Consider the following 20,978-nt stretch of genomic DNA (forward strand, 5'->3'; position numbering starts at 1 on the left):
GGGATGGTGGGCTGTGCCCCCTGCAACTAGCAATGGCAACTGGACCTGGAGCTGAGCTGCACCCTCCACAACTAAGACTGAAAGAACAACAACTTGAAGCTGAACAGAACCCTCCACAACTAAGATTGAAAGGACAACAATTTGACCATTGTTCCCCAATAAAGTCCTGTTCCCCTTCCCCAAAAAAATCTTAAAAAAAAAAAAAAAAAAGATTAGAATTGTCTCCATTCTTAAAACCCAGCCTTTAAAAAATCCTTTCTGTTACAAAAACTGAGAAACATGGTTTTGTTCCATTTTGCTGGAAAAACAATTTAAACAATCCTGCAAAACTGTTTAGTTCTTCTGCCGTGAAGTATATGAAGACGCCTGTGGTCCTGTGAAACTGCAACATATCTTTTGCAGAGAAAAACATGAAAAGGATAAAAACCGAGAATTCTACAGTTACTTTAGGATTGTTCATTTACAATATTTCCATGGTGACCATATCACCCAGCTGTAATGGTCTTATGCCTATCCTTCCATGCTTACCAATCTCTAGGTCTCTCTCCAACATCTGGTTGGGGTTTCTACCTGACATCCTTACTCTACCCCTATTCAGACAAGCCTCCTAGACAAGTTCACAGTCCGTGCTGATGGTCCATTCAACAGGAGCCCCATATTCTCCTGGCCTTCGCTACTCCCAAGATCTTGACCTCCACGCCACTTCAGCCACCCACCTCCATGGCCGCACCCTTGACTTTATCTTCACTTGAAACTGATACAGCTCTAAAAGTTTAAACATTAATCTTTTTTTCTCTGCAATTTCTTATTTTCTAGTTTTCTCATGGCCCTGGAGGCAAGCTGATGCAATGGGCAAATAAAACACAGGGTTTGGAACCAGAGAGATCTGAGTTTAAATATTGGTTCTGCCACTTGATAGCTGTGGGACCTCAAGCAAATGACTTTATATTTCTAAGTCTCATGTTCTTTAGCTGTGAAAGAGGGATAACAGCACCTCTTTTGCAGGATTATAATGTGGGTTCAATCTGGGACTGAAAGCACCAAGAAATGCACTTAGCTGATGCTCAACAAAACTAGTTTCTCCCCTCCCTTTCCCTTTTTTCTAGTTCTCTGAGATCTCAAAGAGAATGCGAGTCTCTTGACCCTTCCAGTCTCTCCCCCTCTCTGGGCTTTAAGGTCAGTCATTTTATTCGCTCTCCCCTGTGGTCCTCTGATGTCCCTCCACATGGTCCTTGTTAACACTCAGCCCTGGAAAAATGTGACCCTTCCATGGCTCACTCTTGCTGAGGCCATTCAGCTTGGCCAGGAGGCCATGGGCATTTCTGTTTTTGAAACGTCTCATCTATTTACTTAAGGAGTAGGAGAGGGGTAGGGGTAGGAATAAAAGGATAAGGAGCAGAGGGAGGAGGGGAGAAGAAATGTGAAAAAATTGGGATCTATTCAAGTGTTTCTGTTTGGGGGAAATACTTTATCGCTGGCCCTGAAACCATTAGCATAACAAGTGGCCATTAATGAGCTGGGTGAGTTGGCAAGCTGAAAGTGGACCAGCATAGCTCCTCCCCTTCTGTCCTTCAGGCATTTCCCTGTGCTTTTCCACACCATAGTCTTAAAGGGTTGCTTCCTCTCCTCCAAGGGGGAAGGCCTAGGTCAAAGGTTGCCAGCGATAGGGTGGGTAAGTTTGCCTAAATCAGTATTAGGAATCCCATTTCCCTGTAGCTGTGAGCTGCATTCTCCAACAGAAGCTTATTTAGTAGTAAAGGTTAAATATTAGCATCCCTATGCTGACTCTTATTTCTTAATTGATGTTAGAAGTCAGTGAAGAGAATAATTTTTATTGGGTTCCCTTAAAAATCCTAAAGTTTGTACTTTACAAATTAGGCTTTTAAAGTTAAAATATTGTGCATTGTGACTGTGCTATTCGTATGACAGAGAAATTGAAACAAACCACAGTGTACTCTAGGTAGTGCAAACTGGATGGCTGCAGCACAAACGCTGTGGGGTGAGTGTATTTCAATGCTGTCACTATATCGTCATGATCCTGGGATGGTTAATTGTTTGTGTCATCTTGGCTGGGCTGTGGTGCCCCGCTGTTTGGTCAAACACCAGTCTAGGTGTTGTTGTGAAGGTATTTTTTAGATGTGATTAACATTTAAATCAGTGGACGCTGAGTAAAGCAGATCATAACATGGGTGGGCCTCATCCAATCAGTGGAAAGCCTTAAGAGAAAAGACTGGAAGAAGGAATTCTGCCTCCAGACTGCATTTGGACTCAAGACTGCAACATCAACTCCTGTTGGAATTTCTAGCCTGCCCTGCAGATTTTGAACATGGCAGCCCTCACAACCACGTGAGCCAATTCCTTGGTGTGTGTGTCTCTCTCTCCATTGATTCCATTTCTCTGGAGAACCCTGAGTAATAATAGACCCTGTATATAGCTATCTTTAAACACAAAGTTGAAAGTCTAAATTTGAGGACGTTCAAGACTGATGTCAGGCCTGGCACAGGGGTCTTCCCCTCTCCCCACACTGCATTCCCATGATAAGCCCTGAGTATCACTATATATTTATTTCCATCTTCTGTTCAGCCCTTAAGTTCATTAGGATTCCTTCATTCTTCTCTGGGGTGGCAGAAGCCCCTAGTGTACTGCCAATAATCTTTCTCTTACTCTTTGGTAGAAACAGAATCCTCACTTTTTAGGTGAACACTTGGCGGCTATCTAGAATCAGAACTACATTTCCTTGCAGGTAGATGTTGCCATGTTATTACATTCTGGCCAATGGGATGTAAGAGGACGCAGTCTGCGCAACTTTCAGGCACTGTTCTTCCTTTCTCCTTCTTGCTGGCAGGATACAATTGTGATGGCTGGATCTCCACGAGGTAACTTTGGGATGGGCAGCCGTGCACAGGTAGCAATCACAAAGAAGCCTGGGCGCCAAGGACTCCGTGTCCTCACCGACCTGAGCTCACTACTACTGGATTTCTTGGGCTTCTATCTACTTTTAATTAAACCCTCTTAAAGTTCCAAGCTTTGTGTAATAAGGGAAGCCTTTAAGATTAAACACGTAATGCAACCTAATCCTGACTAATGTACCCAGTAGGGGATTTCTAGCAAGGGAATTTAGTGATTAAACAACTGATGCTTTGAATTCAGATAGAGCTACACTTCGGTTCCACCTGGCTTTTAGGAACTGCCAAATTGATTTCAAAGTAGCTGCATCATTTTACATTCCCACCAGCGGTGTAGGAGATTCCAATTTCTCCACATACTCACAAACACTTGTTATTGACTCTGTTTTCGATTATAACCATCCTAGAGGGTGTGAAAAGGTATCTTGTGTTTCAATTTGCATTTCCCTAATGACTAATGATATTGAACATCTTTTCATGCGATTATTGGCCATTTGTATATCTTCTTTGAAGAAATGTCTATTCACATCCTTTGCCCATTTTTAAATTATTTGACTAAGTTTTATTTTGTTGAGTTCCAAGAGTTCTTTATGTGTATTCTGGATACAAGTCCCCTATCTGGTTGTGATTTATAAATATTTTCTCCTATTTTATGTGTCGTCTTTTCACTTTCTTGACAGTGTCCTTTGAAGCAAAAAAAAAAAAAAAAAAAAAAGCTTATAATTTAGATGAAGTTCAATTTATCTATTTTTTTTAATTGCTTGTTTTTTTGGTGTCATATCTAAGAAATCATTGCCAAATCTGATTTATTTCTATATTTCCTTCTAAGAGTTTTACTGTTTTAGCTTTTATACTTAGGTGGAAGAATTAACTTTTTGTATGTGGCATATATATATATACACAATTTTGTATGTTGTAAGGTAGGATACCTTTTATTTCATTTTCTAGTCACATGTTTTGCATGTGGCTATCCAGTTGTCACAGCATCATTTATTAAAATGACTATTCCTGCTTCATTGATTTGTCTTGCCAACCTTATTGAAATTCAATAACAATAAATGTAATGGCTTATTTATGGACTCTCCATTCTATTGCATTGATCTATGTCTTCTTCTTAAGCCAGTATAACACTGTTTGATTACTGGAGCCTTGTATTAAGTTTTAAAATTGAGAAGTGTGAGTCTTCCAACTTTATTATTATTCTTTTTCAAGATTGCTTTGGCTATTCTGAGTTCTTTGCATTTTTACATGAATTTCAAGATGACTTTGCCAATTTCTGAAATGTAAGCAGCTGTGATGGGGGGGTAATTTCAATTTTGTTTTACATTTTTACTTTTTCTCATAGATATTGCAGAATATATTGAATTAAGAGAACCTAGGGAGTGATAACTGCCTACACATTTAGTGGCACAACTAGGGACAGGTAGACATGTAAAACTTGCAATTGGAGGAAAAACTGCTTCTACAGTGAACTGAGATCCTTGGTTGCTGACAGAATGCCCCCTGGCTTTCAAACACTAAGTCTTTGTCTGTATACAAAAACCAATTGTACAAAATCCCTGTCAGGACAAACAGTAGCAACGGGATGCATTGAGTTATTGGCACATGCCAATCTGTATGGTGGGGGCTAGCCAGTCTGAAGGGAGCAGGACCGGCAGGAGGCTGGAAATTTCAGGATTTAGGGTAGAATAGCAGTCTGGGAAGGTCAAATGGTTAGTGCACTCCTCAAAAACCTTCGTTTTCCAAACCAGGTCTTTGGATGCTTTTCTCAAACATGGTAAGCAGCTGTGATTTTGATGGAGACTGCGTTGAATCCATAGATCAATTGGGGGGAGGGAATTTCAATCTTAACAAAATTAAGTCTTCCAATCTCTGAACATGGGGTGTCTATTTATTTAAGTTTTCTTTAATTCAAAATATTTTGTACTTTTCGGTGTACAAGTCTTGCACTTTATTAAATTTATTCCTAGGTGTTTTATTTTTTGACACTGTTGTACATTAAATTGTTTTCTTAATTTCATTTGCAGAGTATTCATTGCTAGTGTATATAATTGATTTTTGTATTTTGAGCTTATATCTTGTGACCTTGTATAACTTGTTTATTATAATATTTTTTGGTGGGTTCCTTAGTATTTTCTATATACAAAATTAGGTCATCTGCAAATAGAGATAGTTTAACTGCCCTTGCTAGAACCTTTAGTATAATATTAAATAGAAGTGGTGAGGGGAGACATTTTTGTTTTGTTGCTGATCTTAGGAAGAAAGCATTCAGTCTTTCACCATTAAGTATGATTTTAATCGTGGGTTTTTTTTTTATAGATGCCATTTATCATCTTGAAGTTGCTTATTGCTTTCATTATGAAATGGTGTTGAATTTTGTCAAATGATTTTTCTGCATTGATTGAAATGATCATGTGATTTTGTCTTTTATTCTAGTAATATGGTATATTACACAATTGATTTTCATATGTTAAACCGCATGCACTCTTGGGATAAATACCACTTGATCATAGTTTTTTTTATATGTTGCTGGATTGAGTTTGTTAATATTTTGCTGAGGATTTTTGCATCTGTGTTTATTAGGAATATTGATGTAGTTTTGTTTTAACGTCTTTTGTCTTTTTTGATCTCAGAGTTAACACTGGCCTCGAAGTGTTTTCACCTCTTTTATTTTTTGGAAGTATTTGTTATTTATGCTTAACTAAAACAAGCAAATGTTACAAAATACATATCAAAGATATAAAAGTGTTTTAGTATAAGTCTTTTCAATGCCCTTCCCTAAGTTCTCCCGAGAGGTAAAGATCTTTATCTGTTTCTTCCCCAGGCATTATAAATTTATCAGCAACATAACAGAACTCATGAACTTCCCTTGGAGACGTGCTCCTCCTCCTGGTCTAAGAATATCATGATCCAAATAAATCTTATAATCTCCTTCCACATTTGTTATCAGTTCAGATTAGGCTCAGCTGTGAATAACAGAGACCCCAAGTAACAGAGGCCTAAAGGTGATAGTGGTTTATTTCTCTTTCACTTAAAAGTCAGGAAGTAGGCAAGCAGTCCAGGGCTGGTATGCGGCTTCATTCTATTAACTCTCTAGGAATCCAGGTTCCTTCTAGCTCACCACTCTGCCCTCCCCCGGGTGCAGCCCTTATCCTCCTGGCCCCAAAATGAATGTTTGCATTTCTGGCAGTAGGATTGAACAAGGAAAAAGAAGCAGGAAACTGCAGGCCTCAGCTTTGTTTTAGTGAAGGTTTCAGGAAACTGCTTTGTAACACACCTGTTTACATCGCAGTGACCAGATCCTGTATTCACATGGTCTCCTTTAGCTGCAAGGGAAGCTGGGAAATGTGGGCAACATGGGCTCATGAAAATTTGGAGGTTTATTATTATGAAAAAAGAGGAAAGATAACAAGTAGTTATTACCACACCTTAGATCTTTCATTTGTCCCCAACATTTTTCCAAATTTGTTACCCCTTTTTCTTTTCCATTCCTCCTTTCTTTGTATAAACCCTAATTATTTCTCACCTACATTACCATAGTGGCTTCTTAACTGGTCTTTCTAACTCCAGTCTATCTTTGCTCTAGGAAATTTTCATATATGTATATATTTTAAATGAAGATGTAATTACGTCAATCACAGGATAACTTTCCAATTACCTAAAAAACAAAAACAAACCAAACTCCTAAATGTGGTTTATAAGTGCTTCCGTGACCTAGCTCTAGTCAACTCTTACAACTTCATTTCTGTCCATTTCTCCCTTTACTTGAACTTTATGCTCAAGCCATGCATAAATCCTGGCTTTTTCCTGAATATGTAATATTCTTTTACATCTTAGTAACTGTGGATTGATTGATTGATTGCAAGTTTTTAAGCCTCTCTGTTTACAATATGACTTTGTAGTTCTTCCCATTAAGAGATGGGGTCTATTTCCCCGCCCCTTAAATCTGGGCTGGCCTTGTGACTTGCTTTGGCCAGTGAAATGTGTCTGAAATAATTGTGTGCCAGTTCTGAGCCCAGACCTATAGAGCTGCCTTGAGCACCACTGCTGTCTCTTGGAGCTCTGTTTCCCCCTTTAGAATAAGCCTGGACTGGCCTGCTGGATAATGAGATAGTATCTTGGTAAGCAGAGTGATGCTGAGTCATCCCAGCCAAGGCCAACTCCACTATCCAGCCCTCAGCTGACCTGTCAGCTGACCTGTGAGTCAGCCCAGCCAAGATCAGCCGAGCCACACTTGGATCAGCAGAATGTATTCACTGACATGTATACTCATGAGACATAAATAGTTCTGTTTTAAGCCACCAAGTTTGGGGAGGCTTGTTTGCAAAGTTCATTGTGGCAATAGCTCAAGGATATAGTGCTTTTATATGTTATTCCTTTGCCTTGAAATGCCCCCCCCTTTCAGTCTAATAATCTTCTAAATCCATCTATTAAGACCCAGATCAAAAATTATCTTAATTGGGAAAGCTTCCTGTCCCTATCTGGGCAGATCTAGCTACTTTCTTTGAGGAGCTTCATACTTCTACTATAGCCTGCAACCTAGTTACTTGTCCCCATATCCATCTCTCCTTTAGGCTGAGCTACTTGAGGGTAAGAATGACCTTTCATATCATGTGCACGAAAAATATTTTTTGAATGAAGGAATAAATAAATGCTAGGATGTGAAGCACAATCCTTTGCCGTTTCTCTTTCTTCCAAACTGTAAATATACTTCCTCTTTTGTCTAGGCCCTTCCTTCTGTGATGCTTTCCCAAATTTCAGTCATATATCACATATTGGCTGATGTGTTTATACCTCTTTTCTTTCCCACATGTGGCTTTTAAGTCTATGCAGTGTTATATTTTCCTTGATTGATAATCTCCCATATTGGACAGTCATGTAACTTGCAAATACTCTGAAAATTTCAAATTCTTAAAAGTTTCTCAATTGTTCAATTTAATTTTTAATCACATTCACTGCTAACCTTGTAAATGGACTAAAAATTTACCTATTTGCTTTTAATGTCCTGTTGTCAGCTTCCTTAAATGCGATTAAAAGTCACCCTGTCTCTCATCTTATTTGCCTCAGTAATTTTCTGTTGTTAAGTGAGAGTAAAGATGGCTGAGTAAATTGTTATAGTCACAGGCTTATTGGCAACTATGTAGGATTTTGTGACCTGTGGTTTCCAGTTCTTCACATTTCAACCCATTCACTGAGATATCCATTTGTTATATGCCAGTTGGACATGGCTCAATTGTCAGTCCTTAGTGCAAAATGATAAAGTTGTGACAGAAAGGACCTGAAGACAGGCACAAAAATTATTTTTCTGATCACTGTAGCATCCTGGAAGGAGCCTGGGAGATGACAGCAGACCATTCCTGGGAAAGGCTTTTGCGGGTTGTTCTCCATCCTTTGTGCCACCAACCCCAAACTACTGACCCTTCATTACCCTTTATTGTGCTTTATGTGTCAATCCCCAAATGTCTGAATGTGTAATTATTCATATCCTGTCTTATTGTGCATAGTGATGCCTCACTGACTTTATATTGAACACAGTATACTTAATTATTTTGAAGAAGGAAATCTACTGGCAAGAAGTATGCAGTGTGCCTCTTGCAAGATCTGATTTTCATCAGAGAGCTTTGCTGTCATGAGCCAATTGTTTCTGATGTCAAAGTTAACAATCATTTACATAATAACACAACAACAATAACATTTAATGCCTTTCATCAAACCAGACTGTAAACACTAATTAGTTATATTTCATTGTATTCTGGTGAGGCTCAGTAAATTATGATGCTTGTTTTACAGATACTGAAACTGAGACAAGAGATGAGTGACTTGCCCAAGGCTGCCAGAAGACGATGTCAAAATTAGGGTTATAACTCTTGTGCCCTGTCCGCTAGACCTCTGGGTCCACAGGATACATTTTTAAAGTAGTACCAAGACCTCATACAATGCAATGAAAAAGTCCTGCCACGTCAGCCATTGCATTTTGTACGACACATTTAAATAAAAATCCATAAGCATTAAATATTTAAGAAGAGAAAATTTTAATGAAAAGAGTAAACATTTCAAGTGCCTGGCAGTAGCACACATGGCCTAATTCTCTTTAATGGGCTCTGATTTTAAAATGAATCCAGCCCCAGCTTTCTGATGCAGTACACTGCCATGATGGGCAAATTAAGCCACTGCATGGAGGCAGAAGGATTTCTGCTTAAGCACCAAGTTAAGCCCACAGGAGGTTAATGGGGCCATATTACCAGTGATGAACTACCGTACCTAAAAGTGGTGTTTCACCAACACCTGAAAGGACAGGGATGCCTCACTGTAAAGTTCTTTGCTCTTTAAAATTCTGGGTACAATTTGTTTTTTAAATCATTGACTGATACCCACCCTCCCATTAAGATTATTTCTCAAAATTGTATGGAAAGCTTGCCTTTGAGCTCTAATAGTGACTCCAATGCTCAGAGTGTTAACATGCCTCCTTGTCTAATCACCAACAAAATTTTATGTTCTCTTAGTGGCTGAAAACTACAGCCTTCAAATTCTAGAAAGAGCATTCAAAATGTGACTTACACAAGCATAAAACCAATTGTATTTCATCTGGAATATTCAGTTAAATTCAAAGGTTCCAATGGTCAACTTTTAAAATAGGAGCTTCAAATGTGAGCCAGATTTCCTTCCTAAAATACATAAAGGATGCCAACTTGCTGATTTGGGTCTGTGATCTGCAAAACGGGAATATTTGCACTGTATTCACCTTGTGAATATTTTATCTACTAAACATTTAGCAACTTACTAAAAAATGCTTCATTTAAAAGTTGATTTTGAGAAGCCAAGAGGATGAGACATGACATAGAATGTATGCGGTGCCTGTCCATATTTACCTTGTAACCCTATGAATAAGTAAATAGAAATGTACATTGGTGAGTGTTAGGGAAGGGATGGTGTGGTAGATCAAAGATGATTAGAAGTTCTTTAGTATTTATCCCATTAATAAGTGGGGTCTATTTTCCTTTCCCCTTGAAATTGACCTGGGCCTGTGACTTGCTTTGACCAAAAGTAGGCTGCTCAGAAGCTGCATGACTTTTGAAGCTAGATCATAAGAAGCTTCGCTGTTTCCACCTGCATTTCTTGACTCTCTTGTTCTTGGGCTGTTCCCTTTCAGAAGTCAGCTTTCATGCTGTGAGAAGCCCAAGTTACAGGAGAGGCCATATGGAGGCACTCCAATAGCCAGCCCTAGCTGAGCTCCCCACAGCACAAGGAAGCCATCTTGGATGGTCCAGCCCTAAGAATCCCCCAGCCTTTCCAACATCTCAGCCCACACCACATAGAGCAGAAGAACAACCCATTCAACACACAGAATCATGAGTAATAACAAATGGATGTTTTAAGGCCCTGAGTTTTGGGATAGTTTGTTACACAGCGACAGATAACCAGAACAGGAGGAGAAACAATTTTTAGAATTGTAAAAATAGACAATTTTTACAATTATGGGTATAAATCACCATAATTATAGATTCTGACTTTATCTTCTATGTGAGCACATATACAAGGTGTGATAAAAAAAAACTACAATGAATGTTTAAAAATTTATTACATTAAAAGACACATTGCCATTAATCCCCCTCAAAATATTTCCCCTCACTTTGAGCACAATTATCCCATCATTCTTGCCACTTTCTGAAGCAGTTCTGGAAATCCTCTTTTGTGAGTGTCTTTATGAGCATTTATGAAACAATGTGCATACAAAATGGCCTGAGAATCGGGCAAACAGTTTCATCTCCATCATGACAATGCTCTGTGTCACAAATCACTTCTGGTATATGTCAATTTCTGTCAAATAAAAACATCATGGTGTGTTCTCATCCACCTTATTCACCAGATCTGGTACCCTGGGACTTCTGGCTTTTCCCCAAAGTCAAAAGGACCATGAAAGGTAAATGTTTTGAATCGACTCAGGACATCGAGGCAGCCACGACAGCACAACTAAAGACACGAAACAGGACTTCCAGTACTGCTTCAGAAAGTGGCAAGAATAATGGGATAGGTGTGTTCGAAGTAAGGGGGGATACTTTGAGGGAGATTAATGGCAATGTGTCTTTTACTGTAATACATTTCTTTTTTATTTAAACATTTACCATAGTTTTTGATCACGCTTCACATTATATCCTCACCAGAGTCCCTTACAGAGACAATGAATAAATACTCCTTACTTCCCTTCCATCTTTGCTTGTGCTGTGCTCCCTGTCAGAAAGCCCCTACCCCCTTTATGCCTATACAAATCTTACCTACCCTTTAAGGTTCCATCTCCAAGGTTCCTTCCCCATTCATTCTTGTCCTCAGCATTTTCTCTTTCTGACCCCTTCTAAGGTTCATTATCTGGACAACTCATTTGATTTGTTTTTAAACAGCTTTATTGAAGTATAATTGATATATCATAAACTGGACATATATAGACTGTCCAATTTGATAAATATCTCCATACGTTTATGCTCATTGAAAACATTATCACAGTCAAGATAATGAACATATCCATCACCTCCATTTCCTCATGCCCGGTTGTAATTTCATCTTTACACCCATCTCCCCACCTCCACTCTATGCAATCACTGATCTGTTTTCTGTCACTATAAATGAATTTGAAGTTTCTTCAGATTTATATAATCATACAATATGTATCTTTTTGGTCTGGTTTCTTTCACTAAGCTTAATTATTTTGAAATTTATTCATTTGTTATATCAATTGTTCATTGATTTGTTGTTGTTGAGTAGTATTCCATTGTATAGAAACACCAAAATTTGTTCCTCCATTAACCTATTGATAGCATTTGGATTATATCCAGTTTGGAGTTTTAACAAATAAAGCTACTATGAACATCCATATATAAGTCTTTATATGGTTACAGGCTTATTATTTCTTTGGTAATTATCTTGGAGTAGAATGGCTGATTCATATGGTAGGCATATGTTTAACTTTTTAAGAAATTGCCAAACCTTTTTCCAAAGTGGCTGTGCCATTTTACATTTTCACCAGTGTTGTATGAGAGTTCCAATGTCTCCACATCCTTACCAACATTTGGTATGATCAATCTTTTAAATTTCAACCATTGTAATAAATGTATAGTGATATCTGATTGTGGTTTTAATTTGCATTTCATTAATAATGAATGATATTGGGTAACTTTTCAAGTGCTTATTTGTCATCTGAGTATCTCAGTTGGTGAAGTATTTTTTTCAGATCTTTTGTTCTATTTTGGGGCTTCTTTGTTTCCCTGTTCTTGAGTTTTGAGATCGCTTTATATATTCTGAATACACTTCCCTTATGAGACACATGCTGCACAAAATCTCAAGTGTTATTTTGAAAAATCAAAATTTTGAAATTTTTTTCAAGTTCAATTTATCAATTTGTTTTTTATGGATTTATCTTTTGGTGTTGTAGTGAAGAAATCTTTGCCTAACCGAAGGTCACAATGATTTTCTCTTGTCTTCTTTTAGAAGTCTACAATTTTAGGTTTCCTATTTAGGTATATAATCCATTTTGAGTTACTTTTTGTATATAGTGTGAGGTATGACTCGAAGTTTCATTTTTTGCATATTTTTCATTTTATACAAGTTTTTTAGTCCCATTTGTTGAAAAGACTGGCTTTTCTCCACTGAAATGCCTTTGTATCTTTGTCAACCATCAGTTGTACATACACATGTGAGTTTATCTCTGTACTCTCCGACAAGCAATCTCTGTCATCCTTATCTTTGTTCTTCTGTAGTAACGTGTCTTTTTTCTCTGGCTTCTTTTAAGATTTTCTTTTTATAACTGATTTGAGCAATTTGATTAGGACATGTCTTGATGTAGTTTTGTTGTCTTGTGTTTGGGGTCCATTGATATACTTGGTTCTGTGGGTTTATAGTTTTTGGAAATTTTTGGGCATTATTTGGCCATTATTTCTTGAATTATTACATCTTCTGTACTTTGGCTCTTTCTCGTCTTCTTTGGGGACTCCAATTATAGGTATATTATTAGGCTGCTTGAAGTTCTCATATATCTCATTGATGCTTTTTCATTTTTTTAAAAAAAATTTATTGGGGAACAGTGTGTTTTTCCAGGACCCATCAGCTCCAAGGGAAGTTGTTGTTTTCAGTCTAGTTGTGGAGGGCACAGCTCACTGGCCCATGTGGGAACTGAACTGGCAACGTTGGTGTTATGAGCACTGCGCTTTAACCAACTGAGACAACTGGCCTCCCCCTTCATTTTTTAAATTAATTTTTGCCCGTGTATTTCATTTTGGATAGTTTCTATTGCTATGTCTTGAGGTCAGTAACCTTTTCTTCTGCAATGTGTAATTTGTTACTAATCCCATCCAGTGTAATTTTAATCTCAAACCTTGCAATTTTTATTTCTAGAAGTTTGATGTGGGTCTTTTTTTATATCTCTCATGTCTCAACTTTATGGACATGTAGAAAACAGTTACAATAACTGTATAAATGCCTCAATTTGCTCATATAATATCTGTATTAGTTCTGAGTTGGTTTTGATTGATTGACTATTCTCCTTATTGTAGGTCATGTTTTCCTGCTTCTTTGAATGCCTGGGAATCTTTCATTGGATGCCAGACATTGTAAATTTTACCTAGTTGAGTACTGGATACTTCTGTATTTCTATAAATATTCTTGAGCTTTGTTCTGGGATGCAGTTATTTGGAAACACTCTGATCCTTTTGGTCCTTGCTTTTATGGTTTGTTAGGTGGGTCTGGAGCAGTGCTCAGGCTAATTATTCACTACTAAAGCAAGACTTTCCTTAGTAATATACCCAATTGTCACATGAATTATGAGTTTTTCCAACCTGGATAGTAGGAATCAATCCTACTCCTAGCCCCGTGTGAACACTGGGCACTGCTCCCTCCAGACCTTTGAATGGTCTTTTCCAGCCTTGTGTAATTTCCTCACATGCACGTGTTGATCCTATTCTGCTAAATACAGCAGGATACACAATGCAACTCTCCAGTGTCCTCTCTCTGTGCAACTTTCTCTTCTCTGGTGTTCTCTTACAAATGCTAGCAGCTTTGGAGTTCCTAAACCCTTGGTTCATCTCCTCAGCTCAGGGAATGCACCAAGCTCTCTCTGGAGTCCCTCTCTATTATGAGCTGAATTGTGTTCTCAGCAAAAAATGTTGAAGTCCTAAGCTCCTGCCCCTCGGTATGTGACCTTATTTCGAAATATGGTCTTTATAGTGGTAATCAAGTTAAAATGAGGTTATTAGTTTGGGACCTAATCCAGTGTGACTGGTGTTCTTATAAGAGGAGGAAACTTGGACACAGAGGCCCGTACAGAGCAAAAATGATGCAGAGACATAGGAAGAATGCCATCTACAAGCCAAGGAATGCCTGAGGCTACCAGAAGCTAGGGGAGAGGTCTGGAACAGATCCTTCCTCACAATCCTCAGAAGGAACCAACCCTGCCAACACTTTGATTTTGGATTTCTAACCTTTAAAACGTAGCCAATAAATGTTTGTTGCTTAAGCCACCAGTTTGTGGTACTTGGTCATGGACACTAATATATCCTCCTTGCACTGTAGTCTGGGAACTCTCACAGCAGTAAGCTGGAATAATCGTAGGGTCCATGGAGCTTGTTTTCCATCTCAAGGATCACAGTCCTTTTTTATCTGATAGGCAGTGTCTTCAAAACCAATGTCTTTGATTTTTGTTGCTCTTTCAGGTGGAAGGGCAAATCTGGTCCCTGTCACTCTTTCTTGGTTAGAAACAGAAGTCCTTGCTCATTTGATCCTTAATTGCATGGTATCCACTATCACTGTTTAATATTCTTGTGACCGGGTCTTGGCTTTTCAAGGGGATTATAAACCTTGAGATCAGAAGTCATGTCTAATACGTCTTCATACTAACCACAATGCCTGGGCTAGTGCCCTGCACACAAAGAGTGCAATACATATCTGAGCTAAACAGCATATTTTTGGGTTCCTTGGATTCAGGGATTCAGCATACTAAGGATTGACTCGTGATAAAAAAATAAAAAAATCAATGGATGTGAAATTTCTTATTCAACTTGATATTTTTAGTGAGTGAAAAATAGCCTGAAACCAAAATATTTTTGTTCCTATCTTGTTTTCAAAGAAGTGACATTCTCACTAGTTCCTTTTTAAATTAACAGTCATGTACTTTACAGCACAGAGCTGTGGAAGAAATTCTAGGGCCCAAACCATCCATGCTGTGAAGTAAAACAAACACCTATCACTGCTCATCTGGATTTCCTGCCTGTCACTTTGTTGCTCTTTCAGCTCTTTTCAAAGAAGGATATAACACTATCTGGTACCCAGGCTTTCCCTGACAGGGGCATGAAAGGAATAACAGCGCATCACATTTTTTGTTTTCATTCTAGAGATTCAAATTAACCCAGTTTTTGTACTGCTAAAGGACGGTGTCCACTGAGATACAGAAGATACACAAGAAACTCTAGTTTAAGATTTTCCAAGTATAAACTGATTGAGATGTAGGGCTATAGATTCATGTCTTTAACATATCATTTACAAGGCAAGCAGGAATTTTTGTCCTGCTTTGAACAAAGAAAGAAGAGGCATTTTCATATGACCAGACAGCCGATAGAATATGCTAATAATATAATTGTATACATACATCCAACAATCATCAAGAGTGTCTCTACCTCAGGGCCTTTGTATGTACTATTCCTTCTGGATTGCTCTCCTCTCAGATATCTACAAGGCATACCCCTTCATTTCCTTCAAGCCTATGTGCGAAGATCACCTTCTCAACAAGACCTTCCCTGAGGACCCAATCTAAAAGAGCATTGCAGCCTCCCTCTCCTCCTCCATGTGACATTATTTTCACTTATGCTTCTTTATTTTCTTCACATCATTTATCACTCACCACCTGACAGTTGAGTAAAATATACACGTTTATTTAAAACATGCGCATTTATTTATTGTCTATGCCCCCCTCACTGACAGCAGTATATAATTCAAAAGAATAGAAACTTTTTCTGCTGTATTTTCAGCATCTAAAACCTAGTGCACATTATGCATTCAATAAGTATTTATTAAATGAATGAACACATATTTGCTGATTTCCTACTCTGTGTAAATGCACTGGAGGGGACTATGGTATGACTCACTCCAGTCTTTTCAAGGAGTTTATCTTCTATGAGGAAAACAAGCACAAATATCCAGGACTATACTACAAAGGCAAAAGAATGGATTAAATAATGTATTTTGAAAGCACTAGGAAGGAGGGGTGAAGAGAGGCAGAGTGGCTGTTGAGATGACCCTTACAACAGAAGTTTGATGACCCTTACAACAGAAAGGGGATGGCTGGGGAGTCCTGCCTGAAGGTACAGAACGAGAGACATTTGGTGCCCTAGGAGAAACAGGCCTGTTTTGTACCTGCGAGGAGAAAAGCGTGGCCAGGATTGTGAAGGTGAAGCAGGAGATGTGGCAAGAATGGAGGTTTTAGGCCTGATCGTAGAAAGCCAAAAAAGGCTTTAAAAATTTATCTTAAAAGAGTTAAGTAAGGTAGTGTTTTAAAACCATCGTTAGCTAGTCTATCTCCTATCCAGGAAACCTGGATGTTTATCAGCATATCATTGAACTGAACTCATCAATGTGGTTACTATGCTTATCTTGTTCCCCTAAATATATGAACTGACCCTTTATCCTAGTAATTATATTAATAATATATACCCTGAGAGTGTTGCACCACTGTGAGAGTAATTAAGAGCTTTCGCTGACAATTTGCTCATTGATTCATTTAGTTGTTGTTGTTTTTAATAATAAACTTACCTTACATGGGATCTTCATTTACGTTTCTGTACAAAAAGGAACCCAGCATTTTCCTGAGGAAACCTGTGGATCTGGACATATGTGCCCAATGAATTTGATGCAATCAGTAGAAGAAGGAGAGAACCGTGAAGTGGGACATATTCTCTGCACTTGAGCAGAGAAACATTCTGGACCAGTGGAAACCTTAACGATTATCAAAGCTTTGTAAACAACTTCCCATCCCATCCCATCCCATCCCTTCTCACCCCATCCAGCTCAAACCAATCCCATCACTTTATAGGTGAGAAGCTAAGGCTCCACAGATGGAATGACTGGGTCAGTGGCTCCCAGCTGCACAGTGACGGAACCAAACCTATGAGTCACGTCAGAGCTCTTTCTACCCCTCTCCTCTCTGGACAAAAGCAGGTTATGTCAGGGCTACTGGAAACCACAGCATCATTGTGGCCACTCTGCTAGTCTGTCGAGTTTTGAGGAAGGGACTGTTGCTGGAAGAAGAGAGAGAAGAATTAAATAATTGAAGAAATAAATAGTATCGAACATTTTAATGTTCAAATGATCTATTGTGAGTAGAGTGCAAAATCGACTGGGGTTTTAAAGCTGAGCCAGGAGACGTCAAGAAAATGTCTGCTTTGGGTGAGCTCCTCCAGCCTCTGTACCCTGTCCCCATAAAGTGCTGGTCACTTACAAAGTTTGAGATGACGTTTACTACCCCACTGTGACTGGAATATGAACACTTATCTGTTCTGAAATGAGAGAGTTTTTGTTGGATGGAAACAAAAGGAGATCTCAAGGATAGGAACAGGAGTCTAAGGAAAACAGTACAGCACTAGCTTATAGAAGTAGGAATTTAGATCCTAAGTGCTTTCAGTTGTCATGGGAGATAACAATTTATTCTATTTTTAAACTTCTTTCCTCCCCCCTTTTTCTATTTGGACCTCAGGTGCTGAGTTGGAATTAATCACACTCCTCAACTCATGGCTTATCATCCTGGCTCTGTGCCAGGCCCTCACACGATTCAGTGACTGATAGATGGATCAAGTACCTTTCATTCCCATCCACCCCTCCTCCCCCAGAGGTTCCTTGTCTTGGTTTCATTGTGAATTTCTTTCTGGTACATAGTCTTGCCAGATGTGGATTGTTGCTTTAAGTGCCCATTTCTTTTTTCACTCTGTACTATTCCTTCAAGGCCCACCAATGGTATTACATTTACATCTAATCCATTACTTCTCATGTAACCTAGAACTCCACCACGTTTGCTTATCCATTCTCCCAGTGATGACATAGAGCTTGCCTAGTGGGAGGCTATTTCAAAGGGAATGGGATGCTCAGTCTAGTCCCATAGGGTTTTACATATAAATTCAATTCTTTGTATTTCACCAATGTGGGCAACAAGCAAAACTTATCTCAATTATTATTAGACCGTTAAGTATACTCTGCCTGACCTTGATTTAGTGGGATAAAGAAGGGAAAGAGGATGGGAATTGTGGAGTTTGTTTTTCTATGCCCACTTAACACCTTTGAGTGGTGGACCCACTCATTTTATACAAATTGGCCATTCCAAGATAATCTTTCAAAATCATTTCTGTAGGCTGAGTCCATTCAAAAACACTGCTCAAAAAATAGATTATGTCTTGAGTACTGTTACACTCACGGTCAAGGAACAGGCATTGCAATAATCCACAGAGCTAGTTATGTCAGCCAAGAGGAATGCATGCTGTCAAGTGCCCGTACAAAGATGTGTATCATAGCTGAAGCTTCTCAACATACTTTTCCCCCGTGCTTTTTCTGGAAAGGAAAGTCTTTCAATAGTCACGGTAACTAACAATTTAGCTTTTGAAATACGATATGGGAAAATCAGGATAAACAAATAAGAGTCTTTTGGATACTTACTAAGCTAAAAATATGAGAAACCAAATGGGATACTGTTTTATAAATGATGAGAGGTATTTTAAGTAGCCAACAATATAATTTTAATGCATTTATTTTTTCGAACTATGCCACAGTCTCCTGTGTGGTAGAGAATGGCTTTGGCATTTAAAATGTGGTGTCCAAGTCTCCCACATGTTGGTTATAATAGAACCCAAAGTTGGATAAGGCAAGAGAGGGTGTGGGTGGAGGAGAGAACTTAGCTTAATGTATTGGTTTTTATCCCAAACAGCTGAGAACTTGGTGTTAAACACTGAAGGACAGATAGACAAGGAGGGAAGGAGGACGAGAGGGAGAGATGAAAAGAGAGAAGAGAGAAAAAAAAGTAAGAAAGAAAAGAAAGGAGGAAAGACAGAAAATCTATGTGAACTTTTGAAATACAGCGCTTCTTAACACAGTCCAGATTCGCAGTGCTTCTTTGTTGACTGCTTCTTCCTATGCCTGAGTATCAAGACTATCTTATTGAGGAAAAAACCTTGAACTTGGATAAATATGAAGACCTCAGTTAAGAAAAATAGACCCTGGGGTGGCTGGATAGCTCAGTTGGTTAGAGCGCGAGCTCTTAACAACAAGGTTGTCAGTTCAATTCCCACATGGGATGGTGGGCTGCAGCCCCTGCATTTAAGGATTGAAAACATCGACTGGACTTGGAGCTGAGCTGCACCTTCCACAACTAGATTGAAGGACAACAACTTGACTTGGAGCTGATCGGCTCTGGAAAAACACACTGTTCCCCAACATTCCCCAATAAAAGAAAAAAAAGAAAAAAGAAAGAAAAATAGACCCTGACACTCAAGGCCATGTGACCTTGAGCAAGTCTTGTGATCTTTCTAAATCTTATTTTTTTCTCTTGTACAATATGTAGGACAAGCATCTTACAAAGGATTGTGCAGACTAGGAGAAGGCTCTTGGAAATTGTTAAGTGTTATACAAGTATAAGGGATTCTCACAGGTTCAAAAGAAGTTCTACCTTCAAGGAAGTTAACTGAATGGAGTAGGGAGATGAGCAGCGTACTTTGTTTTAGTACTGCTCTATGATGAATTATGTTGTCTGTGTGGTTTCAGACAACCCTGCCAAGTGGACTGGAGCTCATGTTTCGGGGACTGGGTGAGTTCCACTTACCAACTCCAACTCCATCTTTAGAGAACCAGGAGTCAAGGACTCAAGGAAACACATTATTGGAATAAACAATACCTCACTTCATCTTACACACTCAGCTCCTCAGACAAAGATAAATGCGAGTGGGAAGGAACTTAAGGCAAGAAAGTATTTCCAGACTGACCCTGTTGACCCATTTTATTTACCATCCTGTACAAGACCTGATGTACTGCAAATCCACTTAGTGTTCTGTTTCAATTATTTTCCAAATTGGTGTTATTTAGAATTAAAGTAGCTGCATTTCAATTGACATTTGGGAAGTTATACATAGAAGAAATACATTTTTGTTTGGATGGTTCCCTTTTCAGTGTTTCTTTAAGATAGGAAGATCAGCACTTTACAATCCTCCATAAAAAGCCAGTGCTTATTTCTTTTTTTGCCATAGATGGAAGTTCTATATATCCTCTGCCCTCCTTGAATTCTTGCATAATTATTGCCTATTTCGAAGAATTAGCTTCATTGATACTGTCTTGGTCTCTAATTTTCAGTACTACAAAAAAAAGTTAGTCTAGCTATGTGTGAATATATGCATATGCCTTTGTTGTGATATTGTGATTTATAAGAAATATATACAGTAGTGGTCTTCATTCCCATTTCTGGCACAGAGCTCCTAAAACCATTGGAATTTCTTAAGTGTTGAGAACAATAACGGTGCCCTGTGTCATATTAATGAGGTGACCTTTGGACCTCACTGAAGGATAGGAGGCTGGTTGCCAGGAGAAGCAACCATATGATTAGAGGGTTGGAACTTTCAGTCCCATCCCCTGACCTCCGGGGAGGGAAGAGGGGCTGGAGGTTGAACCAATAGCCAATGGCTAATGATTTGATTAACCGTGCCTAAGTAATGAAATCTCCATAAAAACCCAAAAGGACAGGGTGAAGAGAGATTCTGGGTTGCTAAAGGTGTGGAGGTGCTGGGAGAATGGCTCACCCAGAGGACATGGAAGCTCCACCTCCTGTCCCCATGCCCTGTTCTGTGCATCTGTTCCATCTGGCTGTTCCTGAATTATATCCTTTTATAATAAACTGGTAATCCAGTAAGTAAATCTTTCTGAGTCTGTCAGCTGTTCTGGCAAATTAATCAAACCCGAGGAGGAGGTCCTAGGAACCTCCAATCTATTGCCAACGTGTCAGAAGCACAGGTGACAACCTTGAAATGTGACTGGTGTCTAAAGGGGAAAGGGGAGTTCCGTCTTGTG

General features: G+C 38.8%; 1 protein-coding gene and 1 long non-coding RNA gene across 2 annotated transcripts in view; one reads left to right on the forward strand and one right to left on the reverse strand.

The window, feature by feature from the left end:
- LOC141573153 (uncharacterized) overlaps positions 1-20,029 on the forward strand; it is a 55,626-nt gene extending 35,597 nt beyond the window's left edge. Inside the window, exons 6-9 of the long non-coding RNA XR_012498773.2 lie at positions 1,107-1,176; positions 2,209-2,346; positions 2,744-4,683; positions 16,733-20,029. This is a non-coding gene — a long non-coding RNA (uncharacterized LOC141573153). The remainder of the gene's footprint in view (positions 1-1,106; positions 1,177-2,208; positions 2,347-2,743; positions 4,684-16,732) is intronic.
- KCTD1 (potassium channel tetramerization domain containing 1) overlaps positions 1-20,978 on the reverse strand; it is a 168,580-nt gene that overhangs the window by 120,529 nt on the left and 27,073 nt on the right. The window lies entirely within an intron of this gene.

Source organism: Rhinolophus sinicus, chromosome 4 (genome assembly GCF_057876585.1).
Source record: "Rhinolophus sinicus isolate RSI-liver-muscle chromosome 4, RSI-T2T, whole genome shotgun sequence".
Lineage (NCBI taxonomy): Eukaryota > Metazoa > Chordata > Mammalia > Chiroptera > Rhinolophidae > Rhinolophus > Rhinolophus sinicus.